The sequence below is a fragment of the Solanum dulcamara genome, chromosome 5 (genome assembly GCF_947179165.1).
Source record: "Solanum dulcamara chromosome 5, daSolDulc1.2, whole genome shotgun sequence".
Taxonomy (NCBI): Eukaryota; Viridiplantae; Streptophyta; class Magnoliopsida; order Solanales; family Solanaceae; genus Solanum; species Solanum dulcamara.
Window position 1 is genome coordinate 53,290,094 of NC_077241.1, and position 27,622 is coordinate 53,317,715.

Below are 27,622 nucleotides of genomic sequence, written 5' to 3' on the forward strand. Positions count from 1 at the left end.
TAAAATAATTATAAAGAAAAATCTAAAAATTTAATGGAAGATTGTGATGTCATAGGTTATATCAAATGGAGGACTATTGATGTCATGAGTGATGTCAAATGGATCTAGATCTTTGCATGGTTGGTAAGATGAACCTTCTTTTAACGGAATATCCTTTTTCAGAGATGCGTTTGAAAAAGATAACTTCATCATTAGGATTTGGTGTCTCATATTAATTGTTGCTCTAGAAGTGTACTTTCATGTTCTTTAAGAATCAACTGATTTGGAGTATCCTACAGTGAGATATGATTTTTCATCTATCCATTTCATCACAACACCATGTTTTGCAATAATAAAATTATTTGACCTACTTAACCTCCGAAACTTAAAATACGATCTTCACAAAAGTTGTAGGTAATGATGTTTGAGTTATTAAAAAATTTGAATCACCTAATTTGGACCATCCTATTAAAAGGTATGCCCAAAATACAGAAGTGATATCATTTTCATCGAGAATTGGAACATCATATACAATGTTTTTTTAGGGGGTGTTACAATAGACCTCACATAATTGATGACTTGGGGAAAGTAGACCCAACTGCTATCAAGTGTTGTGATGCTAGTCGAAGAAGTAAAATCAATCCCTTAATAAGTCACCGAGTTATGTCTCACTCTATAGGAAACAATGTAGGAGCATGCCCCATCCACTCTAAAAACTCCATCACATACTCAGAGACCGACGAAAAACCCTATTGAGGACCTATAAATCCAACTCTAGGCTGTGAACCACTCGGTGTACCCAAAACTACTCTTACCTGTAGTGTATGCTCTTCAAAATGCAGAATCTCCTATGCTGGATCCAAAGAAGCTGAGGTTTTAATAGATACTATCAAAGTCTAAGTAGTATGTGCTGATGCTCTAGCCAAGCCCGTTTGAAAGCTCATACTATCTATCTAAGGAGGAATGAATTCCAAGAAAGTATTTAGAGATTGATCAAGAACTTTCGCATGATAAGGAATCAAGAATAGAGTTTTCCCTAAAATTTCTTATAGCCTCCGAAGATAGGATAAGGAAGTCTATACACCGATCTGCAGGACTCTATCAGGCAATTCCTCTTACACCCGACAATACCGACAAACCTAAGCTCTAATACCACTTTGTCAACAACCCAATTTTTTAAGTCATGATGACACCTACTATTAACCCACTAATAGGTAAGCCTTACCCCACAGTCCAGAACCATAAGCAATGGACCATCAAAAATGGAAGAAAAGAAACAAATAATAATAGTAATAATAAGAAAAGAAGAATGAGTACAATACAAAAAGATAACCCCCAAGACCTGGTATCAGTCGGTAACCGAGCTACTAAACTAAAGTAAAGTAATAAAAGGCTTTTATATAGATACAATAAGAGTACAACTATCTTTAAATACAAAATAAAGACTAGTCCAGTAAAAATAGAGGGAGATAGGAAACTCTAAATGCTAAGGGCTAACCTGAGTCTCGAATATTGAAGAGCTATTCTGCACGATATCTAAATAAACAAAGAAAACATGTACTATAATCTGTAAGGTGCAAAAGTTTAGTTTGATTACCAACAAGTAGCACTCAGAAGGCATCGATCGACTGAGATCCAAATATAAAGTAAGTATAAAAAACATGTAAGAAAGGAGTATATATCACAAATAACTAATCAAGAATAATATGGAAGCCTTCGATAAGAAATATCTTATATACGAAAGAAAGAAGATAGGAAACAAGCAAGGAAACCAAGAATGAACCTGGTGGCTATGGCACAAAACCTAAACACGAAAACACACTATGAAAGAGGACAACTAAATGAAAACCTACTAACAAAAGTAAACACTGATATCACATAAAAGGCCCAAAGGACTGTATCAACTAAATCCCTTCATCGAAAGGTTAGATAAATAAGAACAAGGGTAGTAACTAACTTCAAACAAGAGATCACCCTTTATACCACCACAACTTCGCAAATAGTCTGACAATACCTTCCGAGCCCTAGTGTGTCCAGGAGGTTCACTCATAAATATGTAAACTCGTACGACATCCCATACTACCAACAAAAATAAACAATTATGCTAGTGAAAGGCGATGCATATATGAATGAGTGTCATGCAATAAAATAGTAGTACCAGCAGTACCAAGTGACTCATACCAATATATATGCATCTACTTCCAGTCTCAGCCAGGAAGTAGGACCCATGCACCTCTCTAGGATCGCCATGAGGGGCTCGGGAATGCCCATGTAAAACTGTCTGGCCCTGATCTAAGTCTTATATCAATATAGATATGTATCAATCTGTATGTGCTATTATCAAAATCCCACTTCATCGCGGTGACCAGAGATGAATAGTCAAATTAGTATTGAAAGGTTTTAGAACTTTATCTAATCGAACCTAAATCATAAAATGAGCGCATCCTCGACGCCTCAATCTAATATCATAAAATGAGTACATCTTCGATGCCTATAATCCACTGAAAATAGTAGTAATAAAGGTAATATGACCCCAGTCAAAAATCACTATAAAATAGTTTGGTTTAAAACTCAGCTTTCTCAAATCAATAGCAAGAACCAATGTATGCATCGGTGTCGACTACATTTGTGAGAAAATAATAATCCAATGCAATGCATTCCATCACCAAACAACATGTATAATCACATACAATAATGACGCGAGAAGCACCTTACCCTCTTAAGCATAGAAATAGGACAAGCACATGCAGCCGACCTCTAACCAAGTCCTAGGGCTCATATGTACTCCTCTAACTCAACAAATCCCAAAAGGGAACTCAACCCTAACCGGGTAATAAGGAGGAGGAAAATGAGGAAACAAGTGCTCAACTAGTCAATCAATACCTCCAGATCCAATAGGGAATACAACCTCGAGATTTCAAACACAGCTAGCCACGCCAAATGGCAAAAATAAAGCATAGAGGATTTAAGCTATAAATCAAACATGGAATCCAACAGTAATTCCCAAGACTAACCGAGTGGAAATAACTACACCAAGGCTTTAAGATAGGTGCTAATATAGTGAAGGACACTAAGTCTCATAAATTCCAGCCAACAACGACTACAATAACTAAGGATCAATCCAAACTCATTTCTAAGGAACAATTCTGCCAACCATACCACCTAAAATAGGCTATTCAAGGACAAACTAATGCCTAATCAATACTCTTACCAACTACACTAGAAGTCTTATAAAGGCAATCTAATTTAAGGATCATAACGGGTTTAAGAAATAAGGAACTAGGAATCGAGCCTAACCCGTCACATACAATCCAAACCACACGAAATTTATACTATACACCATCTCATAAAGCTCAATCAAAAGAAAGGAGACCGTACAAGTCCACTTCCCGATAGCTTTCTGCTCTAAAATAAACTCCGATTGCCTCTACACTATCAAAATATTAATCTGCTCGTCAATATGATTGTTATGATACTAAATTAGCATTTTTCAGAGACATACCTAAATTTGGATTAAAAGGGGATTGTGGGACCCATAATGGGAATCCCAAAAATGACTCTATAAAAAATTTCTAACTGCATTATTGAGATTGTACCCCAAAATGGGGCACAACTTGATGCTTAAAATGGCCTAAATCAGCCCAATAATTAAAAATACTATTAAAGCTTAAAGTTAAGATAGGGAAGCCCATTTGGGGAAGAAATTACCTTAAACTGTCGCCTTACACCCTCTCCCAAATATAGCAACACGAACCCACGACTCACATAAAACCAGTGCACATGGAATCACCCCAAAAAGAGCTCTCTAGCTCCCAAAATCAAAGAAAAGGAATTGGGGTCGGGGTTGGTTCACATCACTGGTCTTAATTAAAAGAATAGTGAAATGCTCTCCGTGAACACGGAGGCAAATATTTGCGAACATGGAGGCTACACCCTCAAAGTTCAGGAAATGAGGCAGGGACCTAACGAATGCAAGGCTAATCTATTAGGCCTTCGTGAACGCTACCTCATGCCCAAAAATGCAAAAGACCAAGGACCATGGCTTTCGGGAACTTGGTCTAGGTAGCGCGAATGTAAAGAACAAAATGGGTCTACATGAGCTGATGCACATCAGCTGGTTTTAGAAACTTTCACAACTCTGATGGGGTGCTCGAAATTCATTCGAAACCCCGTGCATGCAAATAAAATAGACTACCCAACCAAATTCGACATTCTAGACTCAATAATGTAGGCAAAGTTTCCATCTAAGGTCATCTCGACACAAAGTTGGTCCCACGCCCATGCATAATATTAAACCAAAATCCAAAAAAGGGCTCAGAATGAATGAAAGGTTATTCTAGACCAAACTCGATATTTTAGAGCTAACCGCATTGAAGAAATTTCAATTCGAGTGAATTTACCAAGAATGTTGATCAAAGTCAACCTTAGGCCAAATTTCAAAGACTAAAGCACCAAATGACCTTAAACTCACACCAATTGCATCGATACTCATGCAGACTATGCTACTAGCCTAATTTGGCCATTCCAGAGCTGATGGAACTGTCAGAATTATTTTCTAAGTTCTTTTTTTCTTGATTTTTAACCAAAGTCAACCATTTAAACTCCAAGAGATCTAAAATAGGGAAACATGCATAAAACCCAAATGAACGACCTGGAGACCAAACTTTTAGTTTTAGTAAGTCATAAATAACTTGGATTCACTACAAGAAAGCTCTAAAGGCTGAACAGATTAGAAAAAAGTTGAAAATAACCTTAAGGGTTGTTCTAGGAGGATGGATATTTGGCATCATGGTGACTTGAAAATTATTGGGGTTGGTAGTGCATTTGGGGAGAGATTCTATAGGTAGGAGTTTGGTGAAGAAAAGTGATTAAGAAAATGTTTTGGCCTAAGCTGGAGACTGAGGTAGTTGTAGGAATAAGGCTAAAGATATTTGTCAGATTGATGAACATACTTTTTTGAACCACATTCTTATTGTTATCATTATTTTTTGCTTGCACTAATCCCATACTAGTATTGAATGCTTCAAATTTGTCTACATTATACTTCGTCCTTCATGCAAATTCTAGCCAAAACACTTTTTAATGCTACACAACTTCTAAAAATAAAATTTTAAACACGAAATAAAGTGTTACTACATGAGGATATACACATGAAGTACATATAAAATTTAATAAAGTATTAGGTCAAATAAATTTTCTATAATTTCATAGAATGATTAGTTTGGAGAATGATTGACTCATGTCGAATATCAAATCTTAACTTCGACTTGATCCTTACCTTTTGCTAACTCTGCGTATTCTCAAAATTATCTCAATAGTAGTTTAGATAGATTTTCTTGTGTTTTTACTAATCGATATGATTAAGTCCTTGTAGGGTGAAAATCATGCAAAAAGAACAAAAAAAGGAAAAATGAAAGAAAAGTTGAAAATGGGAGGTAAAGGCAAACGGAAGGAGCTATGTCATGCAAAAATAGTGAAGTCTATCGTGTGTCCACTTTACGGACCTGGAGAGCAATATTTTGCTGCAAAGGAAATGTGAAACAGAGGATTCCGCCTTGTGTCCGCATCGTAGATCTTGGAAGGATTATTTGGCAGCGAATTAAGTATTGAGATAGTGAAGTAAGTGATTTTTTTGTGTTGCAGACAAGAACAAAAGCTTTGAATCTAAAAATAGGGAGTAGGTCCACATCGCGAACCTAGGAGTTAAAAATTAGCCGCATTTTTTCCAACTCTATAAATAGACAAGTTTTATTATTTGATAGATATTATTTTTCTACTTCAGTGGACAACATTTTCGGACGGCCTATTCTCAAGAACACTAAGATTTATCTCTACTCTTTCTATCTTTTCTATTCTTTGGTGATTTGTAAACAAACTATTGCTATGAATAAAATATGAGTAGCTAAATTCCCTTATTTTTGGATTGTGGTTCCGAGTGATGACTTAATATGAGTTTCTTTGGTTGAAGATGGGTTTTCACTTGAAGTTATTCTTGTATTCTTGATTTTACTATTGTAATGCCTTATAAATACTACAATACATTTCTTGTCCACTTTTGAACTCGAGAGAGGAATAGAGGGATAGAACGAAGAATGTAAGGAACATGTTCATTCTATGTTAAAACTTAGGGTGTTTTGTATCTAGGATTGACATATACCTAGTATACCACATTGGTAATGAAACAAGAAGATAACTTAATTATCCAGGGTTGTTCCATGTCTGTTGTCGCTCAACAATGCAGTTAGACTATCAACTGTGGTAGCCGATTAGAAGTCGAGAGACCATGATCGTAAAATTAATCTTGCAAATCAGTAGCTTGATAAATCATCAGATTCTAAAGGAAGGAATATTATGCTTGAACTCATACTAAGTTGCAGCCCTGGAATTTCCTAAATCCATGAGAACTCCACTTGAAATTAAATTATTAATTACTTAGTTTTAAGTTGTTTAATTACTTTCAATTATTAGAACAACATACCAATGGAAACTATTTACCTTACTTTTATTTAATTATGATTACATCGAGAATAAAGTATTTGCTCAATTAAAGTCCTTTGAGTTCGATAATTCAGCTTGAAAGAGTTACTATATTACTTCGTTGATTGTGTACACTTGCGTGTGCTATTGGTAGCAACAAGTTTTTGGCGCAGTTGCCGAAGACTTTAAAAATTATCAAATATTTAATTTTAGAGTACCTTGATTATTTGTGAAAGTGTTAGAAACTTAATCTTAGCTTTTGTTTCTTCCTGGTAACTCGTGTCACTACACCAGAATGAGACAGGGAAATTATAAATCCTTTGGCAAAGCCAAAATAATTTTTCCATCAACAAAGGAAACAAGCAACTCTACAATTTCCTGTACCTCAAGTTAAACGTGAACAATAGGTACCAGTAGAAATGGAGCCTGTGATAGTTCGTGATGTGGCAAACCCACTCACAAACAATGTTACTTTCAGTATTTAAAAACTGGTAGTTGATGTAGATTTGAGTTGAAATAGAATATGGTGCAGCTTCTGCAAACCAATGGGCGGTTAAGCAGTTTACCTAAGGAAGATCCCTAAGTGCATGTCCAGAATTTTCTAGAGATCAATAGTACTTATATAACTACTGGGTGTCTCTTAATTATATGAGGCTTACATTGTTTCCCTTCTCTTTATTAAGGTAAGCAAGACAATGGTTGAAGTCGGAGCCAGTTAATTGCATCACTTCATGGGATGATCTTGCACACAAGTTCTTAATAAGTTTCTTCAATTCTAGAAAGATATCCTAGTTACAAAGTGAAATTTTAAGCTTCAAATAGAAAAGAGGAGAGAATCTATACCAAGCTTGGGATAGGTTCAAATCTTTATTGATAAGCTGGCCACATCACCACTAGGCTAATGAAGTATTGGTCCATACCTTCATTGAGGGCTTGGAACCTTATACAAAAATTCTTGTTAATTTAGCTATAGGTGGACAGGTATTGGAGAAGACTTAAGCAGAATTATTCACTTTATTGAATCTCATTTCTCAAGAGAATCTTGAGTGGAATAGAGGAAGTGCTAGATCAGTAGTACAGAAGATAGCCGGGGTACTTGAGGTTGATGCAGTCACAACTTTTACTATGTAGATAGCAGCTATGCATACTATAATCACCACCCAATTCAACAACTTGTCCTTAGGGAAGCAACATTCTCTAGTTAATGTGGTATAATAACAATTATGTATGAAGTGTGAGGCATTAGAGAGTATGCTTCAAAATACTATGAGCAAATTTGAATTCTGTAAATTATGTCAAAAATGCCCAAAGAGGTGGAGGACACAAAAACTATGGTAACACTTACAATCCTAGTTGGAGGAACCATCCTAACTTCTCATGGGGTGGTACCAAAATCAAAACCAGGGACAAAATCAGTATAGGCCACAGGGCAGTGGACAATAGTACCATCAACATGGCCAAGGAGACCATCAAATTAGAAAGCAGGGATGTATGAGTGTATAAGATATGCTGAAGTAAATCATGGCTAATCAGGCTAAGTTGGTTGCAGATGTTCAAAATAATCAATTGGCCACACAAAACTTGGAGAACCAATTTGGGTATTTTGCTAGTGCTCAGAACTCTCGCCCATCAAGGAGGTTTTCCAGATAATACTGACCCAAACTCAAAGCAGGTGAATGCCATAGGTACCCATAGTAATTGTCAATTAGAGAAGTTAGCTCTGAAAAATACAGCTTTTAAGCAAAGGGTAAAGAAAAAGTGAGCAATGAAGTTGGGCCTAGTTTACTAGGAATGAATTAATAGACCAGAGTTAAACCACCTCCTTCATTCCCACTAAAATTCAAAAAGCAAAATGAGGATGAATGTTTTGGTAATCTTATTGAGCTACTTAAGTAGGTACAACTTAACACACCTCTCGTTGATGTGTTGTAAGGCATCCCTAAGTATGCTCAGTATGTGAAAGATATTATGGCAAATAAGAGTAAGATGGCAGAGTATGAAATACTTGCACTCATTGAAGAGTGTAGTTTTAGGATTCAAAATAAATTGCCCACCAAGAAAAAAGATCCTTGGAGATTTACAATGTAGATTACAATTGGGATGTGTATATATTCCAGAGGTTTGTGTGAGTTGGGATCCAACATAAACCTGACACTAACATCTATGTTCAGAAAACTAGGCTTGGGAAATCCAAAGCCGATGATATTGTTGCAACTTGCCGTGGCTAGGCCAGATGGTATTATTGAGGATGTATTAGTCCAAGTGGGATCTTTCATCTTTTTCATGGATTTATCATTCTGGATTTTGAGCCTGATCTAGAAATTCCATTTATTTTGGGATGTCCTTTTTTGGCTACAGGAGGAGCATTGATTGATGTCGCAGTAGGCCGGCTAACAAGGAGGGCTCATGATAAAGTATAAGTGTTCGATGTGTACAAGGCAATAAAGCTTCCAAAAATTTATGAAGAGCTATCAACTATCACAGTTATTTATCAATAAGTAAAAGCTAAGTACACTGAATTGAAACATCTCCTTCAGAGAGTGTTGGGTGGTCAAGACATTTTTGGGGATGTGAAAGCAAATGAGATGTTGCAGATTTTGGATGTAGATGATATAAACATTCAAAAAAATTATATGGAGCTATTGGATAGAGAGTTGGGGCCCCAACCAGACCTTCTATTGAAAAAACACCCACGATGGAGTTGAAAGCTCTTCCTTCCCATTTAAGGTAAGCTTTTGTGGTTGAGAATGATACTTTACCAATACTTTTTTGGCAGATTTGTCTGAAGTGTAGGCTGAAGCGGCTTTAACTATATTGAGAAGAAGAAAGAAGGCGATTGGTTGGCAGATGTATAATATACATGGTATTAGCTCGGACTTGTGCATGCCTAAAATTTATATTGTGGAAGGGAACAAAACGAGTGTACAACACCAACATTGACTGAATATAGTGATGAAGATGTGATACGCAAAAAGGTGATCAAGTAGCTAGATGTAGGTATTGTGTACCTAATCTCTAATAGCAAGTGGGTGAGTCCAATGCAATATGTGCCCAAAAAAGGGTGGGCATGATTGTGGTTACTAATGAGAAAAATGAATTGATACCAACGAGGAAAGTCATATATTGGCACATTTGCATAGACTATAGAAAGATTAATGAGTCCCCTACTTGAAAAGATCATTATCTGGTCCCTTTTGTTGATCAGATGTTGGACAGGCTAGTGGGGCTGGAATATTGTTATTTTCTTGATGGCTACTCGGGGTATAACTAGATCATAATTGCTCCAAAAGCTTAGGAGAAGACCAAATTCAATTGTTCTTATGAAACATATCTTTTCAAGCATATGTCATTTAGGTTATGGATGGAGATGCACAGCTCCAACCACTTTTTTGAGATTTATGATGGCCATCTTTCATAACATGGTGGAGGACAGAGTGGAAATTTTCATCGATGATTTTTCAGTCTTTAAGGAGTCATTTTATTTGTACTTGCAGAATCTGGATAAACTGTTGGCTCAATATGAGGAAAATAATTTGGTCTTGAACTGTCAAAAATGTTATATCTTAGTGAAAGAACGAATTTTTCTAGGCCATAAAAGGTCCAAGAAAGTGCTAGAAGTCTAACAGGCGAAACTAGAAGTTATTGAGAAGTTGCCTCTTCCGGTCTCTTTTAAAGGAGTGAGGATCTTTCTTGGCCATTCTAGGTTCTATAGGAGATTCATAAAGGATTCTCCAAAACTGCAAGACCTATGTGTAGTTTAATGGAGAAAGAGGTAAAAGTCGTGCTTGATGAGATTTGCGTCCGGGCTTTTGAGGCACTTAAGAAATTCTAATAGAGGCTCATATTTTTATTTCTCCTAATTGGGAGCTACCATTTGAGCTTATGTGTGATGCTAGTGATGTGGAGGTCGGTGAAGTATTGGTCCAATGAAGAGAGAAAGTATTTCACTCCATCTACTATACAATTGGAACTATTGATTCAGCACAGACTAGACAGTGACGAAGAAGAAGATGCTTGCCTTGGTCTTCTCTTTTGACAAATTTAGTTCATAATTGGTAGATACTAAAGTTATTATTTATACTGATCATGAAGTTTAGGTACCTATTCAATAAGAAGGATATGAAACCTTGGCTTATTTGATGGATTCTATTACTCAAAGAGTTTGAACTTGAAATTAATGATAGGAAAGGCACATAAAATTGGATAATTGATCACCTGTCTAGGTTAGAGAGTTCTTTGCATATTCATGAACAAGGGTAGATGAGCAGTTGTTGTATTTAGAGGTTACTGAGTTGTTGTGGCATGCAAACATTGTTAATCTTCTAGTGAGAGAAGTGTTTCCACCTAAATCCACTACTCAGAAGAAAAAGAAGTTGAGTCATGATACATTTTTCTATATATCGAATAAGCCCTATTTTTTCAAGCAAGGCCTAGACAAAGCGGTAACGAGATGTTTTCCTAAAAATGAAGTCAAGCAAATTCTGGATAGTTGTCATTTATATGCATATGGATGTCATCATGGAGGTGAGAGTATAGTTCACAAAGTGCTTCAATTTGATTTCTTCTGTACAACTTTATTTAGAAATGCTTTGAAATATGTGAAGGAATGCAATCAATGCTATAGAATGGAGACTATCTCCAGAAGACATAAAAAGCCACTGAATAATATTTTGGAGGTCCAAATATTCGATGTGCGGGGTATAGACTTCATGGGACTTTTTCCCCTTCTAATGGTAATCAGTGCATATTAGTTCTTGTTTATTATGTATGATAATGGGTTGAGGTTGTATATCTTCTACTAATGACTCAAAGGTGGGAATAAAGTTCATAAAGAAGAACATATTTACTCGGTTTGGGACTCCTCGTGCCAAGATCAGTAATGAAGGGATAAATTTCAAAAATAGTTGGTGAAAAATTTATTGGCCAAGTATGGGGTTCATCACAATGTGTCTACAACATACTACAATATATTCTAAGACCGAGGAAGTTGAAAAGTCAAAAAATAAGGTTTAAAGAGAAGTTCCCAGAAATTTTGCAACTTTTGGCACCAGGCATCCTTTATGGGCTGTGGTATTTTCATGAACTATCAAGAGCCACCATGGAGAGCACTAGCTAGTGGAAACTTTGGGGAAAGGTCAATGGATGACTCCACGGCCCGTGGTGTGAGCCAAAGAAAATGAGGACATTCGTAAACCTAACCCCTCAAGACCCTTTCAAGCCAAGTTCACTCTCAGGGTTCACAATGTCCAACACAGACCTTGATGAGCTTCTCGGTTGTGGAGTCCCTCAGCCAAGTTCCTCTGAGCACTTAAGTTGAGGGGTATTTTGGTCTTTTTTCCCTATTATCCTATTTATGAATGTGTACATATTTAGGGGTTTATACTATCCTATTAACTACCCCAAGCACTCTTAACTCTCTCATTCTCACCTTAACAATCAAATCCCAAAATATTCTCTCTCAAAAGTCTTCTTCTTCCTCAAGCAATTCAAAGAGAAAATCAAATTCAAGTCTTCAAGTCAAGAGCAAATTAGGGCTTCTAAGATCTAAGGTATGTGGGAACTCATCCATGGGTCCTTTCACCCATGGAGTCCCTAGGTTCTTCTCAAATTCTCCTATGAATTCCTTTCTAAAAGCCCTAGTTTTATGAATTTATAGTAGGTTTTCTTACTTATGATTTATCTTATGACTATTGATTAAATTATTCATAATTCACATCATATAGCATGATTTTAAGTTAAATTTTAATTACCCATGTTATATCCTATTTCAAGTATATTTTCAAGGAACTATGATCATGAGTTTTAAGGGATTTCAATGAAAGCTTTTAGATTTATGAATGATTACCAAGGTTTATGAATGACTCATGAAAGATTATGAATGATGTTTCAATTAAGTTTCAAGCAATTATATATAGTGTGAAAGGTAAATTCTCACACAATCATAATAAAGAGGAGACAGGATATTCTCACCAACTTATGGATTCTTATGAAATGAGCTATTATTATGATTTTTTATGATGTGGAATGATTTTTTTATTGTCTTTCCTAATGATATTAATGACTATGTTTTCATGAATTTCATTGGGATAATGACTAAGCACAAGGAGTATTTTAAGGTGGGGTTTGGTCCAATAGCCACAGTAGCTATCCAAGGGAATGCTAGTAGCAACCTTTAGTCCCTAACTATATTTCCCGCATAGGTTTATGATGCCAATATGGCTTAGCTAGTTTATACACATATAGATCATGACTATGATGTTCTCACAGAGTTTACCTTGACAAAGTAGCCTCACTCTTCTCGATGTGGGAGTTACATCTGATTCCATATTATAACTCTCATAGTCTAATATGTCAGTTAAAGGTACTATCCCACACCAAGGTATATGAAAAGGTATAAATTTCTCATGGTGACATTTTGATGCATTCAACACATGATTATGATATTTTAAGGTTTTTAAGGTTTTTCACATATTTTTAAGATAATGGTCATGCATCTCAAATTTATATTGATTATGTCATATATTCATTGTTCACGCATACTTCTAACATACGTAGTGTATTCCATGTACTAAAGCATGATTTTTGCCTACATGGTATCATAATTTAGGGTCCATCATCGCACACCTCCATCTCGTGGCTAAAGTTGAACTTTACTTTCTTATAGTTGGTGCGTACCCATGCTTTGAGGAAAATACTTTCATATTTTATAATTCTTATAACTTTTATATATTGTCATGGGTAAGCTAGGAGCTTGTCGTATTCCCCTATCTAGGTTAGTAGAGGCATGTTGGATGTCATGGAATCTATGTTGTCTTTTCATTTTGAGTTTGAGACTTGTTCCCTTTTATCTAGATTTTCTATGTTGAGACTTTATTTTCGCACTTATGTCTTACATTATTGCTTTACTTACCTTATTTATGCTCATGAATGATATTCTATGAGTCTTGGTTGGGGTCCCTTAGGATTCTAATATTCGTGTTGCACCTAGGGTGTAGCTTGGGTTGTGAAAAACTTGGTATCAGAGCATAAGTTTTAAAGTATCCTATGAAGTCTAACATAACGCATCAAGTAGAGTCTAGTTCATCGGTGTGTAGTGCACCATATATATGAATATGAGGCTATGAGTTATTTTAGAAAACTATTCATTTCTTTCATGATCTTATCGTGTGGTAGAGTTGAACTCTAAGTCTTACTTCTCTAATGCTTTCTCTTTGCAATTTTAGAAATATGCCTCCATAAAGAAACCCTGTTTGAATGAATGATGATGAGGAGTAACAAGCTCCAAATTACCCTTTGAATTAGCAAGTCTCTCATGTAGAGTTTCGAGCCATATTTCAAGTTATTGTCCAAGCCGTAGCCGCTCAAGCTAATAGTAAAATGGTAGCTTCTGTGAACCCAAATATGGATATCATGCCTAGATGAGTTCATGACTTTACTTGGAAGAACCCTCCTGAATTCTATGGATCTAAGGTAGAAGAGGATCCATAATAATTAATTGAAGGCATTGCTAAGATTGTGCGGATCATGGATATTAGTCTGGTGGAGAAGGCAGACTTAGTGGCTTATAAACTCAAAGGAGTTGCACAAGTTTGGTATGAACAATAAAAGCGTGAAAGAGGTAGAGATGATGGTCCTGTTGATTAGGTGGAATTCAAGGGTGATTTTCTAGATCGATTCTTTCTATTGGAGTTGAGATAAGCTAAGGTGCAAAAGTTCATCAATTCGTGCCAAGGTAATATGAGTTTGAGGGAGTATTTTCTTTAGTTCACTAAGTTGTCAAAATATGTTCCTTTCATGGTTTCATAGCTAAGGGCTCAGATGAGCAAGTTTGTTTCAGATGTGTCCAATTTGGTGTTCAAAGAATGTAGAACTGCCATGCTAATCAAAGAAAATGGATATTTCAAGGTATATGAAACATCCGAGCAAATAGAGGAAAATATGAAGGAGAGATCTAAAAGAGAGTACAAGAGGCCTCAAAATGATAGTGGTAATTTCTCTTATGGTAAATTCATAAATGGTGGCTATTCTTAGTTTCATCAAAAGAATTTCGGTGAATACTCATCAAATTCTCCTCCTCCAAAAGTTAATAAAGAAAAGGTACCAAATCCTAAGGTACATCGAGGAGCTCCAAGTGGTCAAGTCATCCCTCCATGTAAGAAATGTGGAAGGAATCATGATGGAGAATGCTTAGTTGGATAAGATGTATACTGTAGGTGTGGAAAGATGGGTCATCAGGAAAATGAATGTAGGAGTGGTGCCATACCTCAGACTCAGAATTAGGCTACAGGCCATCTAGATCAGCGTGGTACTATTTTGGGTGGCAGTCTGCGCCAAATTTTTTTATGCCCTTCAGACTCATCACAAGTTAGAGGATTCGCTGATGTTGTGACTATTATGTTGAAGGTCATTGACTATGATGATTATGAATTTTTAGATCTGGGTGCTATTTTATCATTTGTTACTCCTTATCTTGCTATGAAATTTATTATTAGTTCCGAGATCTTGTTAGAACCTTTTTCTATCTATACTCCTGTTGGTGATTCATTTGTGGCTAAGAGAGTCTATCAAAATTACCTAGTTTTAGTTTTCCATAAAGACACCTCAGTTAATATTGTAGAACTTGATATGACCAAATTTGATGTTATTCTCGGTATGGATGGACTTTATGTATGTTATGCTTATATATGTTATAGAACCCGAGTAGTGAAGTTTCAGTTTCCTAATGAGCTAGTCCTAAAATGGAAAAATAGCAATTCTGTCATTAAAGGTCAATTCATCTCATGCCTTAAAGCTGAGAAAATGATTTCTAAGGGTTGCATCTATCATCTACTCTGAGTTAGAGATACAAATTTTGAAGCTCCTACTCATGAGTCAATTTTGGTTGTTGATGAGTTTTTAGAAGTCTTCCCCTATAATCTTCCAAGTGTCCCTCCCGAAAGAGGAAATGGACTTTGGCATTTATCTTCTCCCCGATACCCACCCAATATCTATTCCTCCTTAACGAATGGACCAAGCAGAATGAAAGAGTTAAATGAGCAGTTGAAGGATTTGTTGGATAAAGATTTCATTAGGTCGAGTATCTCTCCATGGGGTTCTCCAGTTGTCTTTTTTTGGATGAAAGATGGTTCTCTTTATATGTGTATTGACTATCTATAGTTGAACAAGGTCACAATTAAGAATAAGTGTCCCATTCCAAGGATTGATGACTTGTTCAATCAACTTCAAGAAGCAAGCTACTTTTCAAAGATTGATCTTTGATTGAGTTATCATTACCTCCAAGTAAGAAAATGTGATATTTCGAAGATGGCTTTTAGAACTCAGCATGGTCACTTTGAATTTTTTGTTATGTCTTTTGGACTAACAAATGCTCATGCAGCTTTTATGGATTTGATGAACAAGGTGTTGACACAATATTTGGATATGTTCATAATTGTGTTCATTGATAATATTTTGGTTTACTCTCAAAGTGAGGAGGAGCATGCTGATCATTTGAGAATTGTCTTGCAAATTCTCTAGAATCGCTAGTTATTTTCTAAGTTTAGCAAGTGTGAGGTTTGGTTGAGGTCAGTTGGTTTCCTTGGACATATTATCTCTAATGAAGGTATTATGGTTGATCCAAAGAAGACTGAAGCAGTTAATAATTGGCCGAGACCTTTGTCAACTTCCGATATTTGGAGTTTCTTGGTCTTAGGCGTTATAATAGACAATTTGTGGAAGGTTTCTCTTCCATTACGTGTCCCTTGACTACTTTGACTCAAAAGAAGGTGAAATTCCAATGGTATGAGGCATGTGAGAAATGTTTTCAAGAGTTGAAAGATAGGCTTACTTCCACTCCGGTGTTGACCTTGCTGGAAGATTCTGATGGGTTTGTTGTTTATTGTGATGCTTCAAGAGTCGGTCTTATTTGTGTGTTGATTCAAAATGGTAAAGTAATTGTTAACGCTTCTAGGAAACTTAAGGTGCATGAATAAAACTATCTGACTCATGACTTAGAGTTGGCGGCAATGGTTTTTTCTTTGATGATTTGGAGACACTACTTTTATGGTGTCCATGTTGATATATTTACTGATCATAAAAGCTTTCAATATGTGTTCACTCAAAAGGATTTAAATCTTCAACAAAAGGAGATGGCTTGAGTTATTGAAGGACTACAACATGAGTGTATTATACCATCTAAGAAAAACAAATGTGGTTGCCGATGCTCTTAGTAGATTGTCCATGAATAGTTTATGATGTTTGTAGATTGTCCTATTTGGGTGATCGATTGGTTGATTCCGAGGATAGTAGTATTATTGTTCAAAATTGTTCTGAATCGTCTCTTGTGGTGGATGTTAAGACCAAGCAAGATAACGATCCTACTTTTTAGTTGTGTTGAGAAAAGTAGTTGCCAAAAAAGCCATTGAGGCCTTCTCCCAAGGGGGAGATGGTGTTTTGAGATATGAACGCCCATTGGGTGTTCCTGATGTTGATGGATTGAGGGAAATGATTTGTTCCAAAACTCATAGTTTGCAGTATTCTATTCATCTGGGTTCCACAAGATGTAGCGTGATTTGAGGGAGGTGTATTAGTGGAATGATATGAAAAGGGATATGGATGAGTTTGTGGCAAAATTTCCTATCTGTCAATAAGTGAAGGTTGATTATCAAAGATCGAGAGGTTTGCATCAAGATATTGAGATTCCTACTTGGAAGGGGGAAGCCTTGAGTATGGACTTCATTACACATTTGCCTCATACTCGTAGGAAACATGATTCTATTTGGGTGGTCGTTGACCAAATGAATATGTCAACTTATTTTCTTCCCATTAAGACTTCCTATTTAGCTGAGGACTATGCTAGATTGTATATCCAATAGTTGGTTAAGCTTCATGGTATCCCATTTTCTATCATTTCAGATCGAGGTACTCGATTTACATTTCATTTTTGGAGATCCTTGCAGAAGGGTCTTGGTACTCTAGTGAAGCTTAGTACAACTTTTCACCCTCAGACCAAAGGATATGTTGAGAGCTTGTGTCATTGATTTTAAAGGTAACTAGGATGATCATTTTTTATTGATAGAGTTTGCTTATAATAATAGTTAGCATTCCAACATTCAGATGGCTTCATTTGATGCCTTATAGGATACGAGGCGTAGTTCTCTTATTGTTTAGTTTGAAACTGGTGAGTTTGCCTTGATAGGATTCGATTTGGTGCATGAAGTTATATAGAAGGTGAGATTGATTCTAGAAAGATTGAAGACAACCCAGAGTTGAGAAAAGTCCTATTCAGATATGAGACGAAGGGAACTTAAATTTGAGGTGAATGATTGGGTTTAATTGAAAATTTCACCCATTAAGGGTGTGATGCATTTTGGCAATTAGGGGAAGCTTAGTACCAGCTAAGTAGGTCCATGTTAGATTTTGAGGCAGATTGACAAGGTGGAATATGAGTTGGATTTACCTCCGGAGTTGGCATCAGTGCATCCGACGTTCCATGTGACTTTGTAAAGGAACCTTGTTGGAGATCATAGATCCATTTTGCCTTTGGACAATTACACCTCAAATTACACCTCTTTAAAGAAGTATAAAGCGATCTTTTATCAAATATAGAACCTAACAAAGGTTAGGGTCGATCCCAAGAGAAATATGGTTTAGACTTTAGATCAATCGTTTATTATTTGGTTTAGTAATCAAGTTATTCCCGTCAAGAGACAAAACAAATGAAGGATTTTTTATAAAACCGTCAATAAATCAAATATCAAACATCAACGAACGAAAGTATGGTTTAATGTGGTTTAAATCAATGAGAAGTGAAGCTAGGGTTTTATGTATTCCCCACGAATCCTTAACTAAGTAGACCCTTTTTATCAGTAATTCTTTCCTAGTGTGTTACATGTAGAATTGATAAGTTAATTTCACTGAAGTCCTTGATATGGAAAATAAGCAAATTTTACTGTGCAACTTGATCCGTCTACGTGTGCATGCTTTACTAACCCTTACCAATGATCCCAGATTTAGTTATCCCTTGATCCGTTCAAGCTAATTAGTTGAGGATGATTAGCCCCAAATCTCGTTGTTTAATTCCTTTTCCCATCCGTTACCTCCTTGATCCGGCAAGTAAGGATAAGGCGAGTTCTAATGTTGGCCATCATTAAAAAAAATCAAAACGAATGTAAAAATAATACATGCATGCACACTATTAAAGAATTACCTTTTATTAAGTTCTACGCCGTTAATTTTTCATGGTTTCCACAACCCTAGTTGTGGAATTAGCTACTCATCACTATGTTTTCACAATCAATAAAATTTAGTTTAAAAGAAATCATAAACTTACAATGAGAATTGTGCAAACCCAAAAAATCTTTAACAAAATCCGAACGTAAAATACCGATAACAAAAAAAATCCGAATTCAAGAATAAAAGCTCAAAAGTTGTTTAAGCTATATTCTCAAACCCAAAACGTGCATAAAGTTATCTAAACCTAAGAAGTGTATTTATACACAAACAATCCTAAATAAATATGAATTTGGAAAACATAGGAAACCTAAAGTTGGTTTGGGTCTACAACTCGTTTCTACAGGTCGTAACATCTTAGACGAGCCGTAGACCCAGCTCGTAATCCTTCACATTGCATTGAGGAATTCTTCTTCTTCATGAACACTCTCTAATGCTCGTATATATGAGAATGACTCATCAAATCATGTCGTAGACACTGTCCTTTCTTTATCACCTGTAACTTCAAGTGATGAGTGAGTTCTATGAATCGTAGTATTTTAGACGAGCCATAGAACTTACTCGTCTTCTTCACTTTAACCTTATTTATTTACTACTTCTTTGATGACTTATTTTTATGACTCATAAATATGAGAACGAGTTGTTTACTTCAATCGTGGTCTTCAGTTCAACTTTTATTTTTCTTTTATCTTTTGACGATTGAAATCTACGACTTGTATAAGTAATGACGAGTCATAGAATGAGATCGTAAACCCAAAAAATACCTTCCTTCAGTGTTGTGATTCATCAACCAAATCCTCAACTTAGTTTCCTGCAAAATAAGCACAACCAACATCAAATATGTTAACAAATGCTTAAAAGGCATGCACATTCTTAAGTTTAAAGCATTAAAACTACCGTAAATCCATGGTACATCAGCACACTCAACTTAAAATGGTTGTTTTTCCTCAAGCGACACTACTATCATACAATGACACAATGCAAAATAAGATTAAGAAGGTACAATAATCATATGCTATTAACTCCCGACCCTTTCCAATTTCCATTCATGATTCTATTGCAACCATTATTTCAAGTCAAACTAACTTATGTGGATCAATGCTAGACACTTCAATACCAATGGACAAATTAACATGCCAAAAATAATATTCACCATTTTCATGACTAGTTAGACAATGTCACTTATTCCCTCATTGAAAAGAAGTCCCTTTTTCACTGATAAGTTGCATTTGTTCTTTAAAATTAGGGAGTAAACACTCATGCTCACAAAAGAGATTCAGACTTTCATTCTCAATACCATAGGCTTGCCCTTATTTTCAATACTTAGACTCTTGAACCGTTGAATTAGGATCACTATAGGACTTTTTTATCTTGTAACGTAGGCTCGGGGACAAGTGTGGTACATTTAGATTTTAGTGACTTTCTGCCCTCCTTAAACACTATATTAACCTTGAGTACACATCTTACAACCCACAGTTTCATTTACTCTTTCTCTTCGCTTTTTTCTTTTGCCTTAGGTGTGACTTTTGTTTGTTCATTTCACAATATTTTTCTTATGCTTTGTACTTTCAATGCTAACTCTTGCTAATTAATAGTTCAATTATCATAGTACGACCAATGAGGCAAGTTCTAATTGACACAAATAGTCCGAACACACAAATATCTCACACACACTTGGCATCATGTTTCATTTTTAATCATCAATCTTTGGTTCATGTTCCAATCTAATTCATGCGTTATCATACTGGTTTACATCATAACTCACAAAGATCCTACATAGTCAATCTATCAAAGAAATTGTCACAACAATTCAAGTAAATTTCAGAGGGGTCTATTTGTTTTCGTTTAAACCTTCTAGCGATCATGCCATAGATACCTACTCTTATTTCATAACTACATCCTAAACAAACCGGTTCAACATAATTTAAAAATATCTTATGGGAAAAAAACATAGGCAAGAAAAGTCCAAGGATTTAATCGAGTGTCTAGGGTACTCAGACTTTGCCTAGAAACCCATCCATTCATTCACAACCTCTCCACCCCTACTTGGAAAGACTTGCATTGTCCTTAATGAAATACACAAAAATTAAAAAGTACGGGGGATAAGGAAAAAAACCTATGGCACATAAGCGCCGAAGTCTATATGGTGGTATCTGGGTCTATAGGTATAGATCTTAGTACAGCAACATGTGGTACAACGACAGTCTGTGCGTCATCATGAGTGTTCACATGGGAGCTTGAAGCTCTAATTGCATGTTGCCTCTCCTCGATCAATATTGATGCCTGAGTGACCTCTTCAACATTCTGGCGCTCCTTCCTTCTGCTCTTCCTTGCCTCATCCCTGTTTGAAGTGGCATCCTTAGTATGGGGCCTTTTGTCTCAGACCACCTTGGACTCCTCATCCGCAAACAAATCAAACAATTATAGTGGCTGAACAACAGTCAAAGCAAATAGTATAGGGGATGGTGTGTCCAAGGAAGTGACCTCCGCATATAGTGCTCCAATCTCAGTCCGAATGGCAGCAATGACAGCACTAGATGAGGCCTACAACCTCGCATTCACCCTTAGCTCAAAGGCATTAATATGCACTTGAATTTTTCGGTCTCAATCAGCCAAGACAGCATAAAACTTTGCTACCACACACTTTTTTGATTTGTTAATGGCTTTGCTGACCTATGGCTTAAGCTGCTGAATTAATTGACTTAATTAGGCCTCGGTCTGTGCTTGCCATTGCATCATAGTATGTAGAGTCTCGGTCGAGATGGTGACTAAGCCTATGTGCTGTGGTCGAGGCATGCTAGTAGAAGGGACTGCCAAAATAGCCAAAGCAATCTTAGATAGCTCTAAATGTAGGCGTCTCGAGGTCCGGAGCAGCTGCTGAATCAACTTGCAAAGGCTACTGAACATGATCAAACTCTGGTAGCTACACCACTCAAAGGGGAGCACGCTGTTGTTCGACCGAATTTACATCATCTTTAATATGCTCTTAGTCTGTGGTCCTGTATACCCTAGTTAGCGGATCAACTCTTGCAATCAATAGAACTATAACATCCCTGCACAGTGCAAACACAAGACAAGGAAAGGGGATCATAATGTTCTGCTGAATCTCTCTCTCATGAATATCTGAAATAATGATTTTCACCACGTCTACTTCATATCCAGCCATCAAGATTACCACAATCAAAGCTTAATCTGATAGTCAAATAGTTGTCTGCATTTATCGGACAATAGCCAACCAAAACTTAGTTGTGAAGTTCAACAAAGCCTTCTTGATCGGGGTTGGTTATGATACCCAATCTGCTAGTATACCATGCTTTACTACGTAACCTGCTACCCATCTAAGTAGCTCTCTACATTGCACTAGATCCCTCATAGAATTTTTATCATAAACCACCTTCATTTTCTGATCAAACTCCATTGTCGGGGCTACCAATGGAAAGATGGGGTCATAGATGATACGTCGGGTAGTCTCCTCGAATAGACTAATTGGGATATCCCAGACCAGCACAGTCAAAAGTATGGGCTACTCTAGCTTTTTTTCTTTGAAAGGAGCCAATTGTTTGATCGTAGCCGCGTATGAAGCATAGAACTCGCGGACAATTTTATTACTATAACTACCGGGGTGCTCAGCCATAAACTCAATTCTGTGACAAAAAACTATATCTCGAATCTCTGGAACTGACTCCAACCCAGTTATGATCACATGCGTCTCCTCAATAATGGGCCTCTAAAATTTATTGTGATTGTTTCTCTCTTTCCCTATTCATGAGAAATCCAAAAGCCCTGGAATACACTATTTCTTTGGTTGAACTCCTATGTGGATTGGTATGGAGGGTCGCTCGGGCATTGACTTCCACACGGAGGATTCAAATCCTGAAGCGGATGGTGGTAAAGATTCGTCGTCACTCTCCTCTGCCTCTACCAAGTCTCCCTCTTGAGATTGGAATGGTGTGGGTGCTGCAGATGTGTTGGGAGGGGAGGAGTCTCCACTTGGTGTTGGTGATGAGATAACTTGTTTAGAGTGCTTGGTTTTAGGACTTCGAATAAGCAGCGTCTCGGATTTATTTGAGTGTTCCTCCTCAGACCCCGTATTGTCGACGTCCATTGGTTAGTCCTGTATTCATTTCTTTAAAATCTCGACAGCTTCTTTTCATGAATTCTATTTCTTTCCACCACCCTTCTTCAGTGTTTTTTTGGGAGGCATCGTACCTGTGGAGGAAGAGTTAGGACACAAACATAATAAGAAAAACAAGTAAAGAAAGAAAGAAAGAAGAAAAAAATATAACTAGGAAGTAATAGTGTTTTGTTCTACAAGGGAGAATCTACGAGTTGTAGAAGAGTCGACGGCCTATAGACACAACTCGTAGAATTAGACCTGCAGGTTTTTAGCCTCAGTAGTTTGTCTACGAGGGGACCTTACGATCTATAGAAGTTTCTATGGATCTAAAGTTCACTCGTAGCATCAGAGCTACAGGTTTTGAGTCTCTGAAGTTGTCTACGAGGGGATTTTATGACTTGTAGAAGTTTTTACGGATCGTAAGGTTCAGTCGTAGACTCAGTGCTATGCTACTGGAATTCTATCATTTTATTTTGATGAGTCCAATGCACGAGCTGTAGATGATTCTATGACCCGTAATTAGACTCATAACATTTGATGGTGAGAATATTGAAGAACTGATTCTTGAATTCCTCATTTACGTGGGGTAACTACGAATCGTAGATTATTCTACGACCCGTAGAAAATCCTTGATTGAACAAAACTTCGACATCAGTGTTCATCACAAGGAAAAAATAAAAAAATAGGCTTAATGACCCCCATCTATTTAACCCATTGTTAATAGATCACAACTTCATCAAATACTAGTACCCCACTTCACAAATCAGTTCAACAAGTTATGTGCCAGTGTAATTTTATTATAAAGGTATTAACCACTGATATGAAGATCTCCTATTATGAGGGGTAAGTACGGCTCGTAGAATGCTCTATGACTCATAGGAAACCATTGTTTAACAAAGCAAAAGTGAAGTTCAGTGATCCCTTTAGAACTGGAGTTCAACAACAAGTTACTTTCTTTCTTTTATGCAAAATATTAGATTCAAACAACAATTTCATCAAAGACCCGGGTCCTAAATTCTTAAATCAGTTCACAAGTAAAGTTCAACAATCTGGTAAACCCTAGGTTGGTACTAAATGGTTCTTTGAATTCCTCAATACCTATGGAATAAAGTAAAACTTTAAGCAAGAATATAATAGTATAGGGAGATGAACTTACCACAAATGAGGAATGAAACCTAGTTGGACTAGGACTTTGAGTTTAGAAGTTTGGGAGTGGGACTTTGTTAGGTTCTAATAGGGAATGATATTACTGTGAATTGGTGTTTGATAAAGGTGGAAATTGGAGAGTTTGGTGTTGGATGTGGAAGAACAGGGTCGTTAGGTGTGAGTGAAGGTGGAGGTGATGTTTGAACTTTATTTTTTTATTTAATTTAACACGATTTGGGTCGGGTGGTTTATTATTTTCTGACCTATACATGGCTAGTTATGACTCATAATAATTATTAAGGGTCATAACAAGCTTCGAAATTAGCGTTGTTAGTTTGAGGAATGTAAGAAAACATACTTGGAGTCTTATGAATACAGTCTATAAGTCATAAAGGTTTCTACGAGTCGTAAAGTGCATTCGTAGACTTAGAACTGTATCATGTTTTGAATATGGAGTTTGACGGGTTAGGTTTACGAGCTGTAGAATTTTTTACGACCCATAAAATGACTATGTCTCTCTGAGTCCTTGTTAGTTTCCAGTATTATCCTTTTGGCATGGGCACGTACTCAACCTTTGGCCTATTTTTTAATGCTTTTTGTGACTCTAATTTTGACACGGACCCAACCAAAGTCTAGATTATCCTAAAAACTAACAAGTAAAAATAGAAAAAGATAAAAATAAAATAGACTAAATGAATAACAAGGTAAATTGGATTGCCTCCCAAATAGCGCTTGATTTAACATCATGGCATGACGTATATATGCTTAGTTACTCAGGCATCACTAAGCTTCCATGCTTCCACGATTTTGATTTCATCCTATGTGCCCATGTATGCTTTGATTCATTGACCATTAACTTTGAACTTCGTACCATCCTTCTTCTCTAGCTTGACCGCACCATGTGGAAAGACTTGACTCACTCTAAGTGGTCCTAAAAATTTAGACTCAAGTTTGCCAGGAAATAAATGCATCCTTGAGTTGAAAAGAAGGACTAAATCTCCAGGCACAAATGTTTGCTTTTCAATCTTTTGATTGTGGTATTTCTTCATTCGCTCTTTGTACAAGGTTGTACTTTCATATACATTTAGGCAAAACTCATCAAGCTCATTTATTTGATTCATCCTTTTCTTTTATACGCATCCCAATCCATGTTCAATTTTTTTAATGCCCACATAGCTTTGTGTTCTAACTCTACGGGAAGATGGCATGATTTTCCAAAGATGAGTTGATAAGGTAACATACCTATAGGAGTCTTGAATGCAGTGTGGTAAGCCCATAGAGCGTCTTCAACCTTCCTTGACCAATCCTTTCTATTTGTGCTATGCAAGTATTTGTTTGATTTCATGATTTGAAACTTCAACTTATCCACTAGTTTGTGGATGATAGGGAGTTGCTACACTATGGCGAACCCCATACTTTTCTAGTAACGCTTTGAACAACCGATTACAAAGTGGAAACCTCCATCACTGATTATAGCCCTTGGTGTGCCAAATCTAGAGAATATATTTTACTTGAGGAAGGCGATGACACTTTTGCTTCATTATTTGGAAGTGCAACAACTTCTACCCATTTAGACACGTAGTCAACCATAATGAGGATGTATTTCATTCCACTCGAACTCACAAAAGGCCCCATGAAGTCAATTCCCCATACGTTGAATAATTCAATGAATAGAATAAGAGTGAGTGGGAGCTCATGTTTCCTTGAAATTCCTCCTTCCCGGTGACAACGATCATAAGACATGGCAAAAACATGAGCATCTTCATGAATTGTTGGCTAGTAGTACCCGCATTGTAGAATTTTGTAGGCTGTATGGATATCACTGTGATGACCTCCAACGGGCGACGAATGGCATGCTTCCAAGATACACATCATCTCGACTTTGGGTTCATAGCGACAAATAATCCCATAAGCACAAACAAGAAATACATATGGTTCTTCCCAAAAGAATTTCTTCACATCAAACATGAACTTGTGGCATTGGTGAACATTCAAATCGGATGGCACTATATCACTTACCAAAAGTTAGCAATATTGGCAAACTATGGAATTAAGTCGTGTGATGCTGCCAACACTTTTTTATCCAGAAAGGTGTCATCTATCTCAACTCCATCTTCCAGCTTTAATATGGCCTCTTCTTCAAGTCTGTAGAGATGGTCTGCTACTTGGTTTTTTTCCCCTTTTCGATCTTTCACTTCAAAGTCAAACTCTTATAACAGCAATACCCAGCGAATAAGCTTTGGCTTGGCATCCTTCTTTTCTATGCGATATCTCAATGTTGTATGGTCTGTGTGTATAATGACGTTGGATCCCACCAAGTAAGATCTAAACTTCTCAAAAGTGAAAATAACGGCTAGAAACTCTTGTTCGGTCACGATATAATTTCTTTGAGAAAATTTAAGGGCTTTGCAAGCGTAGTATATTGCATATAGAATCTTCTCGCACCTTTGTCCCAATACTATGTCAAGTGCTACTCCACTTGCATTACACATGAATTCAAAGGGCTTCTCCCAATCCGATGCAATAATAATAAGGGTCGATACTAAATTTTCTTCAACTCTTCGAATGCTTTTAGACAAGCTTCATCAAAAACAAACTTCGTCTCCTACTCTAGTAGTTTACATAAAGGAGGAGCTATTTTGGAGAAGTCTTTGATGAAGTGGCAATAGAATCCGGCATGCCCTAAGAAGCTTTGAATGCCTTTGATGGAGATGGGAGGGGGTAACTTTGTGATTACCTCAATCTTTTGTCGATCTACTTCAATGCCTTTATTTAAAATCTTGTGACCCAGCACTATGCCTTCTTTCACCATAAAGTGATATTTTTCCCAATTTAGTACAAGGTTGCATTCTTCACACCTTATTAGTACATCTTGGAGATGGGCCAAAAAATCATCGAGTGAGTCACCAACCACTGAAAAATCATCCATAAAAACTTCAATTGTATCTTCGACCATGTCTGAAAAGATAGACATCATACAATATTGAAAGGTCACCAATATATTACATAATCTGAATGACATCTTTTTGAAAGCAAACACCCCATATAGGCATGTAAAGATGGTCTTCTCTTGGTCTTCGGGATCTATAGAGATATGATTGTAGCCTGAATATCCATTAAGAAAATATTACCATCCTTTGACAGCAAGACGGTCTTGTATCTGATCCATGAAAGGCATTGGAAAGTGATATTTTTTAGTCTATGAGTTCAGCTTGCGATAGTCCATGCACACTCTCCAACTGATGACAGGCCTTATTGGAATGAGTTCATTCTTTGTGTTTGGCACCACAGTAATGCCACCCTTTTTTGGTATATATTGGACAGAACTTACCTAATTACTATCCACAATTGGATAAATAACTCCAGCATCTAACCACTTGATGATCTCCTTTTTGACTACCTCTTGCATATGTGGGTTGAGACAATATTGGTGTTCAATGATTAGTTTGAAATCCAGAATAAGTTGAATTTTATGAGTATATTTGCCAAGTGGTATGCCTATGAAATTCCTCAAGATAGATGTAAGAGCTTTTGCTTGCTTTTGGTGAAGATCGGCAACTATTATGACCAGCAGTGTGTTGTTGGGTTCCAAGAATGCATATTACAAGTGAGATGGCAACGCTTTTAGTTCCAAAGTTGGAGGTTCCTCAATGGATGGCTTCGCGGGCAGAGTTTCTCTATTCTATCAGTCTA

General features: G+C 36.7%; 1 non-coding gene across 1 annotated transcript; it reads right to left on the reverse strand.

Annotated features, from left to right (window-relative positions):
- Positions 1-7,245: 7,245 nt before the first annotated feature.
- LOC129890895 (small nucleolar RNA R71) lies at positions 7,246-7,352 on the reverse strand. Its single transcript, XR_008767083.1, has one exon. It is a non-coding gene; the product is annotated as a small nucleolar RNA R71 (small nucleolar RNA).
- Positions 7,353-27,622: the final 20,270 nt, after the last annotated feature.